Source organism: Schistocerca gregaria, chromosome 7, assembly GCF_023897955.1.
Source record: "Schistocerca gregaria isolate iqSchGreg1 chromosome 7, iqSchGreg1.2, whole genome shotgun sequence".
Taxonomy (NCBI): Eukaryota; Metazoa; Arthropoda; class Insecta; order Orthoptera; family Acrididae; genus Schistocerca; species Schistocerca gregaria.
Genome location: NC_064926.1, coordinates 100,798,732 through 100,809,086, shown reverse-complemented (window position 1 = coordinate 100,809,086; position 10,355 = coordinate 100,798,732). Strand labels below are relative to the sequence as shown.

At 43.9% G+C, this 10,355-nt stretch overlaps 1 non-coding gene across 1 annotated transcript; it reads right to left on the bottom strand.

The window, feature by feature from the left end:
* Positions 1 to 540: 540 nt before the first annotated feature.
* On the bottom strand, positions 541 to 647 carry LOC126282690 (U6 spliceosomal RNA). The gene has a single exon (XR_007551375.1). It is a non-coding gene; the product is annotated as a U6 spliceosomal RNA (small nuclear RNA).
* Positions 648 to 10,355: the final 9,708 nt, after the last annotated feature.

Below are 10,355 nucleotides of genomic sequence, written 5' to 3'. Positions count from 1 at the left end.
TCCTTTTGCTGTTGAAGTAAAAAAAAAAAAAGTACCACAGTTGTTAAAATCGTCTAAATTGTTTAAACACCAGCGTCAGTTTTAAGGGGGTATTGTGATTTCAGAAATAAATAAACAATAATATTAAACAGATTGTTTAAATACTGCCTTATGCATGCTGTATTAGCCTCACAGTACAGGAGCTAGAGGCAGACTGCTGGGCCACCGTGTTGGATTACATCACAGGAGGGGAGGGTGAGGGGAGAGAGCTGGGAGTTCCCTGAGGGGACCCACACGCTGTCTTAGCAAAATCCATGCGTCATCAGGTTGTGGGGAGTTAATTAAGTGATCAGTTAATTAATCTGCGTAATTAATTTGATATTGGATTTCAACAGTTGGCCAGAAACCGCTTTGTCCCACTACTCATGGCAATTGGGATACCAAGATGTAAAACAAAATCTCTATGAACTAATGTACCAACCTAATATATACATAATTAAGCTTGTATGTAACCCTAAAAGTGCGAGTCCTACTCCCACTTATTCGCTTTTTTTGTCATTTTATTCTTATTAATGCTTCACGATTTTGCGAGTTACACTAGCGCTGGCGCGATGTGAATCCTCTCTGTATCGTTCTAATTTTAGAGTATGTGCTGGCAAAGCGAGTACACCCACACCGACTAAGTTATCTACGGACGACACACGGGCCCAGCCTTGCAGGTTTACTTCTGTCAGTACGTCTCTCCTACCTTCCGTACTTTACAGATGCTCTCCTGCATAACTTGCAGCACTTGGAAGGAAGGATACTGCGAAGTTATGTCTATGTGGGGGAGTAAGTCCTTTGCTCTGCGCAGTAGTGTGCCCTGTTTTGAGACCGTGGCAGATTAAAACTGTGCCAAACCGGCCGCCTGAAGTTCGTCAATTTCATATCACAGGAATAGTTTTACAATTTATTTCGCGTAGTAAATTATTCAGTGCTTGTGTCCATGATCACTTCCTGAAATATACATTCTTGTTACATTAAAAATAATTGTACATTAGACTCGGTTTACATTTCTCGTACAACGTTTTTCTGATGAAATGGACCATTGTGGGAACAGATTTGGAATAGCGTACAAACTGTTCCACATTTTTTTTTTTTTGCAGAAAAATCGAAAATTGAACAATGAAGTATACAGGAGTTGCGTATTGTTATGCATCTAACTCGCGCAGTTACATATAAAAATGAAGTGCAAGCCTGTGTCCGGGCTGTTGGTCTGACTGCAGCCCTTCTTCGTGCCGGCAATAGGAGGGAGAGGTTAGCGGGCCCATCGCGCAGTCCACCTGCATCCGGGACTGACCCGTGACGTCCAGTGCAGCAGTCCACTGCTCTACCCGCTACGCCTCGACGGGCACACAATTACGTATACGATTTTCAGATTAAGGAAATAACCTGTCATTTCTGTTCAGTTATGTCAACTTCCTACTACCCAGCTGACTGAAATACCATATTACTGAGAAGGCAATGCCTTACATTACGAAAAACGCGGGCGTCCCACCCTTCAGTGACTACGGTATCAGATACTATCTCAGCCGCCGCCCACGGCTCGCGGGTATTGGTCGCAGCTGTACCCAGGGCGCTCTCAGTCGGCTCAATGGTGGGCCAGACGCAATGAGGGTAAGACGAAGCGACCTGTCTAGGTCTGCGGAGACTTTCTCAAACCATTCTGTCGTCCCAGTTCAGGGCGGTGCGATGGAGAGTTGTCTAGCTACAGTTATACGTCTCTTCAGGGATTCTGTAAATGATGAAACGGGTGTTCGTGATCAGACGGTTGTTTCCCATACAGTCGTCGCTAAGAGACGAAGGGAAGTACCAGGGGCAAATTTTACAGCACGTAAAAATCATCCATTTCAAAATATCTGCACTGCCTTCCTTTGCGTTTCCTTGCCAACAAAGCGAGGTGCTTGAACCCATGCGGTTTTCGACGTGCGAGAGGTACTGATATGTCACCTCAGAAATATAGAGTTACATAATTCATTTTCTGTTCGTTTGCAGGTAAATATTTTTAGTCCTGTTCAGGAATGGGGGACTGCAAATAAGGGCCGATTAACCGGCCTATACTATTATTTAAATGACTCAGATCAATTTTGGCTTAATAATCGATATTCGAGAAACTGTAATGCTGTCTCTTTACTTGTAAGTCTTTAAACCATTCCCCAAAAATGATTTTTTTCTGATAAAAAGGTTTTTCTACAAAAATAACACATTTATCTTTTTGTGACTAACAATAGTTGCCGGTTTTTATGAATTAAGTAACTGCCTATTTTGGGGTTCCGCGCCTCAAAAGGCTATAAAGGAACCTTATAGGCCCGCATTGTTGTCCGTTTGTCTGTCTGTCCGTGTGTTGTCAGGAACAGGTGGAGACAGCAAGTGTGGCTTTGTGTCAAATACTAAGCTCTGTGGTCCCTTGGCAGTATAAAAGAATTAAGATTCTAAGTCAATGCAATCAACAGGTACAGCCATTTGTGTGACATATTTTGATACAAATTCAATCACCAAAATCTGTAGGGTACTTTCCTTTGACCAACGTTCATGAAATTTGAGAAGCAGGTGGGTTTCACAGTACAAGAAAACGAAAAACTCCGAAAATTGTTGATATGTAATTACATCACATAAAAAGTATTTTTATGTTTACTTGTCTGACTGTTCGTATGTTAAGACGCCATTTTGTCAGTAACAAGTAGGAAAAGAAAAACAGAGAGAGAAGAAGGAATAGAACATGCGCTATGACGTGCCGCGAGCGAGATCTGGGAACGTTTATCATCTGAGAGAAAGTACAACACATCTGTCTGGCAATGGACGAGCAGTAGTTCGAAAACATCAGAGCACCACGGTGGCGGAGCTGCTTATTCCGAAGGCAGGATACAGCAGGTAGTACAGAGACAGAGTTTGATACAAGGAGAAGAAGTGATGGTATCTTAAAGCAACCCACATGCTTTAATTTTTATAACACTAACTGAGCTTGTGAAGATGAAGAGTTAGTCGTCACAGAGGATTCCATAAAATGTAGTGAGTTATAAATTTTTTCAACTATCGTTGAACGTTTGGGGGGTTTGTAGCTTGCTTTGGAAAGAAAGCCAATCCGAGACCAGAGTTGTATAAAACTTTTTTGTGCGTTTCGAAATCTTTCATTCCGCAACAATGAAAACAGCATTGTAAAAACTTTGAAGAAAGCTACTTACAATTATGATATAGCTTTATGTCGATCATCCTTTTGAAGATGTAATTCCAAGTGTGTTAGCCGTAGCATACACCTTCGATGTAAGTGCGTGTCGAGTGATGACGTACAGCCAACGAATAATTACCTAGAGTATGAAGAAAGCATTTACAAGAAAAGTTTTTTTTGTCATAAGTCTATAGAATCAATTGAAATGCTGTCCACGAGGTAACATATATTTACGAGACTGCAAGAATAACCAAGTCATATTCGCTCGTAATTACGCAGTCTTATTTACTCGGGCATGTTTGTTCGGGAGCTCCCTTTTTCCACCGTTTCTTGGTGAGAGTCTTGAAAATCGCAGTAAATCAGAAAGGTTATTCTCTGTACGCAAGCGTGTTGTCAACAGCAAGCACAGACATTTAGTGAGTTGTTTGTTAGAACTTAGTACTTCCTTCTTGACATAAAGGTCTGCTTCGGCCAAGATATTACAAATATTAGCCTTTAAGATTACCCTAGTATCGATTAATTGAGACGTTGTTTCATGTAAACGATGTTAAGTTCAAATAAGTGTCGCGGGCTGACACCCTTTGGTAAGTGTAAGCGAGATATTTTTGCAGAGTACGTTTCTTTCAACAGTGGGGTGAGTAATGAAGTGATCTGTGAAGATGCGAAATGAGTGTTACGCAGCATAGGTTGTAGCAGAGAGAGTTTTCTGGGTTTGCCTGATTTCAGGGACAATTCCGGTTTGCTTTCTTTGTATGCTGTATTCGCTGAATACTACGCCTCCTTTCCTACGCGTGATTCAACGTCTGTCCAACAGGATACTATTAGTGAAATCTATTATCCTGGGTTAGAGATTTAGTTTGTACCTTTGATTTCATTTTCTATAGTTAACCCTCTTTTTTTCTTTTGTAGGGTGTTCAAAAAAGAGTGACGAATACTTCGGGAGGTCGTAATGCTCATCGGAAAAAACTGGTTCCAGTAAACACTGGTCCGAAAACGCAAACTTTCCGAAATAAACACATGTTTATAGGAACGGCTGCATGACGCTTGGTTGCAGATATTAGCACAGTCGCGTCATTGGCGCTCCATCAAATGTGTCGCCAGCGTATTATGATGTATTACTCATAGCGCTTCACCTATTAGGTGGTCTGCAGTCAGTTTTGGGGTTCGAGTCGTGCTGTAGGCTACGTTAGTTTACGTCGTGTTTTGTGTGCCTTATTGTACAGTGCTGTCAACACCGGGTACATATTATGGAGTTTTACATTCTTCCAAAGGCAGATTCACTTATGGGTTTACTGTTATTCCGTTGTTTGTACGTACAAATGATGTAGTATATTTTTTGTCTTCCACAACTTGCTAGCAGTATAAGCCTACTACTCGACAAATGAAGGGCAGATGTGATATTCTGCTATGGTTTAGCTAATGGACGTAGGCCTTGAGCCTGTGCCCTCTACGCCGAAAAACATCCACAACGCAGAGTGTCCTCTCACTTTTCCAGCGTCTGAGGACACAGGTGCCCTCGCACTTCGGAGGACTGACATTGTAGGGCTCCACACATGGCAGAGCGTGTGCTGCGTTCTGTGGAGGAGACCCCTGGGACCAGTGTGCGGCGATCAGCAGCAGCAGAAGCGCTGTCTCACTCTCTTATCTGGGGGGGGGGAACTTCATGAACAATTGCTGTACCCATATTACCTGCAGCGCGTTCATGCCCTAAGGGCAGATGGCAGTTCTGTCAACGGCTGTTGCAGAAGTGAGACACAGATCCACAGTTCACATTCAAGAATTCATTTACCAATGGGGTAGGATTGATGGAAGTCATTAAAGCAAAGACGTTTTTCGTCGCGGCGAAATCTATTTACGAAATTTCAGTACCAACTCTCTCTTCCGAATGCGAAAATATTTTGTTGAGCCCAACCTACATAGGTAGGAATGCTCATCAAAATAAAATAAGAGAAATCAGAGCTCGAACAGAAAGGTTTAGGTGTTCGTTATTCCCGCACGCTGTTCGGGAGTGGAACGGTAGGGAGATAGTATGATTGTGGTTCGATGAACCCTCTGCCAAGCACTTAAATGTGAATTGCAGAGTAATCATGTAGATGTAGGGTTCATAAGAGATGTGTTAAGAATTTCGATAACCAGCGCGTAATGGCAGATGTAAATCCCCAAGCAATTCAGGTAAAGGGGAATGTAACCGATTCTGAATCAATGTAAGGGCAGGCGTACTTGGCAATAGATTAACAGGGTCATACCTGCTACCACAAACTGAGGCGCATTGTCTGGACTTTCTCATTAATGTAGTGCCAACCTTGCTGGAGGCTTTGCCATTGCAGCAACCAATACAAATTGCTTCGTGCATGATGGTGCACCAGCACGCTTTCGTCATAATATGCCAGAAAATCTGATGCAGACATTTCAGGACAGCTGGATTGGTCGGGGAAGGGGTGGGGGTCCCACATCTTGGCCTGCTCGTTCCCCAGACATCAATCCGCTAAACTTTTCGTTATATGGATACATGAAGGAATTGGTCTGTGCCACGCCAGTCAACGATGTGCCGACACTACAGGGTCGCATCTTCAAGGCGTGTACAACAACTGCGAATGCGTCAAATGGTACGACAGTCCTTTACGCCCGGAGGGCAGACTGGTGCATTCTCATGATTGGGCGCTGCGTTGAACACCTCGTGTAAACACGTATTTATCGCAGAAATTATGCATTTCCAAACCCATGTTTAATGGACTTATTTCAGAAAGTACGCATTTCTGGAAAGATGTTAATTGGATTGATTTTTCTTGTTTCGATGAGTATTACTAACTGTCCAATTATTCGATACATTTTTGAACACCCTACATATACACGAGTGCTTGATTTGTAAAAAGTGAGGTTACGGAACTGTGAACTTCCAGGTCGTTTTTCTGAAATTTAGACTTCTTAAATTGTTATTTTAACGCTTTTTTAGTATTTTAAGTGTGGATACAACATTTATTTTAGTTTCAACCAGAGCAAAATTCTGTCGTACCGATCTCAAAATCTGCAGTTACGATTTTTTGTCGTGGGAGGTACCCTTACAGCGTGCTGGTGCATACCATCACACATCAAGCACTGTATATAGTGTGTTCAATAAGTAACTATGAAGTTCATAAGTTGCCGTATTAAAGTCATGGCATGTTCTTGACGACGTTTGCGGAACATCGAGAGTGATGTTCGCAATGTGAGGTGTCAGTGCAGCATGGAGTTCTTGAATGGTGTTCGGATTTACTTCACAGGACGTTCCCTTCAGCGTACCCCATAGAAACTAATCCGGTAGAGCCAAGTCCGGTGAACGCGGAGGCTAGCGTCCTTGTGGGCGGTCTGTGCAGTCACCCCATCCTGTTGGAACCAGTCATTCTCAATTTCGTCGTCATTCAGTTCACCTAGGGAGGGCTGCAGAATGCAGGTGCAGTACCGTTCTACATTTACCGTGTCCTGAAAGAAGATCGGCCAGGTGATGCGTTTACGAGTCACGGCGCACCAAACACCAACCTTTTGATCATGCAGTGCGGACACCTTAAATCCATGTGGAATCCCCGCAGCCCACACACGACTGGCTATTCAGGTAACCGGGAAGGTGAAACCACACCTCATCCATGAAAAACGTTGTCTCAAGAATCCCCTCACCACTGTCCTGTTCAGAAACCAGTTGCAAAAGTTCACACGCGCCGGGCGATCGGTGTCTCTCAGTTCATGCACGACCGACATTTTGTACGGATACATGGACAGTGACTTGCAGAATCTTGTCAGCGAAACCCACGGACAATTGTTCGCTGTGTCGGATGTCGTAACACAGCTCCTGCACTGCTTAAGATCGCACACTGCGTCCAGCATTCTTATCCAAACAGAAACTTCTTCAACAATTTGTGGCGCAATTGGCAGTCGTTCTCTCCCAGGAGCAGTTCCCAGGTCGCAGTCAATTCTAACTTCCGAATCACGTTCTTCAACGCAGGTGAGAAAAAGGGACGGTATTTCTTTAATGCGTCGATACTGGTGAAGCGTAGAAGCACTATTGTTGTCGTTTTGATAGAATAGCTTTATGCATAACGCCCTGGTCACCTTGTCCATTTCCATGTTGACTGTGTGCACACTAATGCTTACGTTTCAGACCTACGTCGTTGTATTAGTACCGGCGCCCAACGTCAAGTCATCACACCAACACCACTAACAACGCATATACTGCAGAACACAGTCTGGACATTACTCCTATGAAGTTGGGTACCCACACGGGGTAAAGAGTTTTCCGTCTAACATTGTCTGAAATTGCGAAAATTTAATAATAACCACCCTCTACATGTTTACATATGGATGTTTGTTGTTAGTACTGTCTATTCCCGGTAGGTAGTTGTCTACAGCTGAAGATGACACGGTCGGTGTTGCTCTCCGTATTGCAGTCGCCTAATTGTGTGTCAGTCCGTTTTAGACGATACGAATGCTATTTGGACCTTGTACGGTTAAAGCGGAGTCGATATATTGTGACGAGGAATTTTATGTGATACATCCCAAAAGAGTAGTACAGTCGTGCAACGATGCTCCGTTCCATTTCTGCACAATGTGTTCCCCCGTGCCGTATAAGTCCCACTTGTTATTCCATAAGGGTCTGATATTTCACTGCACATCTTACAAAAGGTCTGTGTACGGAACATTGTCGTACGTCCTTGTCCCAAGGTCAATAGCCCTTAAATTGCATTGTTCCAGAAATTATCACAATTGTCTGTGTTATATGCCGGGTCTGTTAAGAAACAGAATCGAGGTTGGAAGTCCCAACTCGAACTAAAAAGAAAGTGTGAGATCCTGAAAATGGGTTTTGTTTGCCTCCTCAACTGGTTAAACTTTTAAGTGTGATGTGCTCTAAGAAGTTCTACATCGTGCCTACAACGAAGACTAAGAGTCGAAACAGTTTCTCAGTAGCTTGGCAGGGGCACGATGTAAAATTCGCTTCTCCAGCCGGCGAATCTCGTGTGATGAATGCAGAAGAGGGCGAGTCCTTGTGCCTCCTACTAAGCCGTCATCAGAGTTGTCTAAATTTAGCCGCCGATTAAAAAATAAATGCGGTGCGCTTTACTTTATCTCGAGTAGTATCATAACAGCAGCGATTAAAATACACTGAAGCGCCAAAGAAACTGGTATAGGCCTGCGTATTCAAATACATTGATATGTATATAAGCACAACATGGCTTGCGGTCGGCAACGCCTATGTAAAACAACAAGTGTCTGGCGAAGTTGTTAGATCGGTTACTGCTGCTACAATGATAGGTTACAAGAGTTTGAACGTGATGTTATAGTCAGCGCACGAGCGATGGGACAGAGCATCTCCGAGGTAGCGATGAAGTCAGGATTTTCCCGTACGACTATTTCAAGAGTGTACCGTGAATATCAGAAATCCGGTAAAACGTCAAATCTCCGACACCACTGCGGCCGCAGAAAGATCCTGCAAGAACGAGATCATCGGTGACTGAACGGAATCGTTGAAGGTGACAGAAGTGCAGCTCTTCCGCAAATTGCTGCAGATTTCAATGCTGTCAGTGTGCGAACCATTCAACGAATCATCATCGTTATGGGCTTTCGCAGAAGGCCCACTCGTGTATTCTTGATGACTGCACGACGCAAAGCTTTATGCCAAGTTTGGGCCCGTCAACACAGACATTGAAGTGGTGAAGACTAGAAACATGTTTACTGGTCGGACGATTGTCGTTTCAAATTGTATCGAGCGGATGGACGTGCACGGGTATGGAGACAACCTCATGAATCCATGGAACCTGCATGTCAGCAGGGGACTGTTGAAGTTGATGGTGGCTCTGTAATGGCGTGGGGCGTGTGCAGTTGGAGTCATATGGGACCGGTGATACGACTAGATACTAATCTGACAGGTGACACGTATGTATGCATCGTGCCTGATCAACCATATCGATTCATGTCCATTGTGCATTCCGTTGGATTTGGGCAATTCCAACAGGACAATGCGACACCCTACACGTTCAGAATTTCTACAGAGTGGCTCCAGGAACACACTTCTGAGCTTAAACACTTCCGCTGGCCACCAAAATCCCCACACATGAACATTATTGAGCATATCTGGGATGTGTTACAACGTGCTGTTCAGAAGAGACCTCCACCTCCTCGTGCTCTTTCGGGTTTATGGACAGTCTGCAGCATTCCTGGTGTCACTTCCCTCCAGCACTCCTTCAGACGTTAGTCGCGTCCATGCCCTGTCTTGTTCCGGCACTTCTGCGTGCTCGCGGGGGCCCTATACTAGGTAGTTGTACCACTTTCTTTGGCTAATCAGTGTACTAGACTGCAATAAATAGCATGTGCCCTCATGCAGAATACACAAATGAAACAGTGGCCTATTGTATACAGTGAGCAATATTTATTAAATAAATATCATATGGGTCTCTGTCCAATATACAGTTTAAGAGAGAGTAAACAAAATTCGCTCCTGTTAGCAGAGTCCTTTATTAAAGGCTGTCGGTATCGGCGGATTAATCCTCCACCTTCAGGCATGTGAGCGTGGATAATTGTAGCCACGTGGCAAAGGATGGACTAACAGCCTCCAGTTACGTGCGAAGTGGTGCCAGGAAGAGACGTAAAGATAAATCTATTTTTAAGGTTGTCTTTGCGGTAGTGGATGTTAAACTAGTTTCGCGCGTAGTGCTCAGTGCAGCTCGGCCGAGACAGGCAGAGTAAGGGCCGTGGGAAACAATGTGCCAGTCCGTCAGTGATAATTAGCTTGGAAAACTATTTTGGACCCTTATGTTGAAATCGACCAAGCAGAACAGCCACGACGTAATAGTTGACAAGTACAGACGCGCGACCGAAGTCCGAAAACGGGGACAGAGTAAGAAATTGTGGGATAATGGACGGTTTCCGTTTTCTTCTGATTGGCGTTTGGGCTGTGGGGAACCTGTGTGTTACAAAGATAAATATTTTATAGATCTTACGCTACTGAGTTGGGAAAGAACATGGGAACTATTACCACATTCGTCCCTTGCCGTTTAGGGGCAACGAAGAAAATTGTATTCTTGTTACGCTATAGCAGTGAATCGGCTGTGTGAAAGGTTTTAGCGTTTGGACACATTGTCACTATGGAGAATTTTTATCACCGACGTCGTGCTTTATGCTCTTTAACATTGATGAGTAAAGCAGC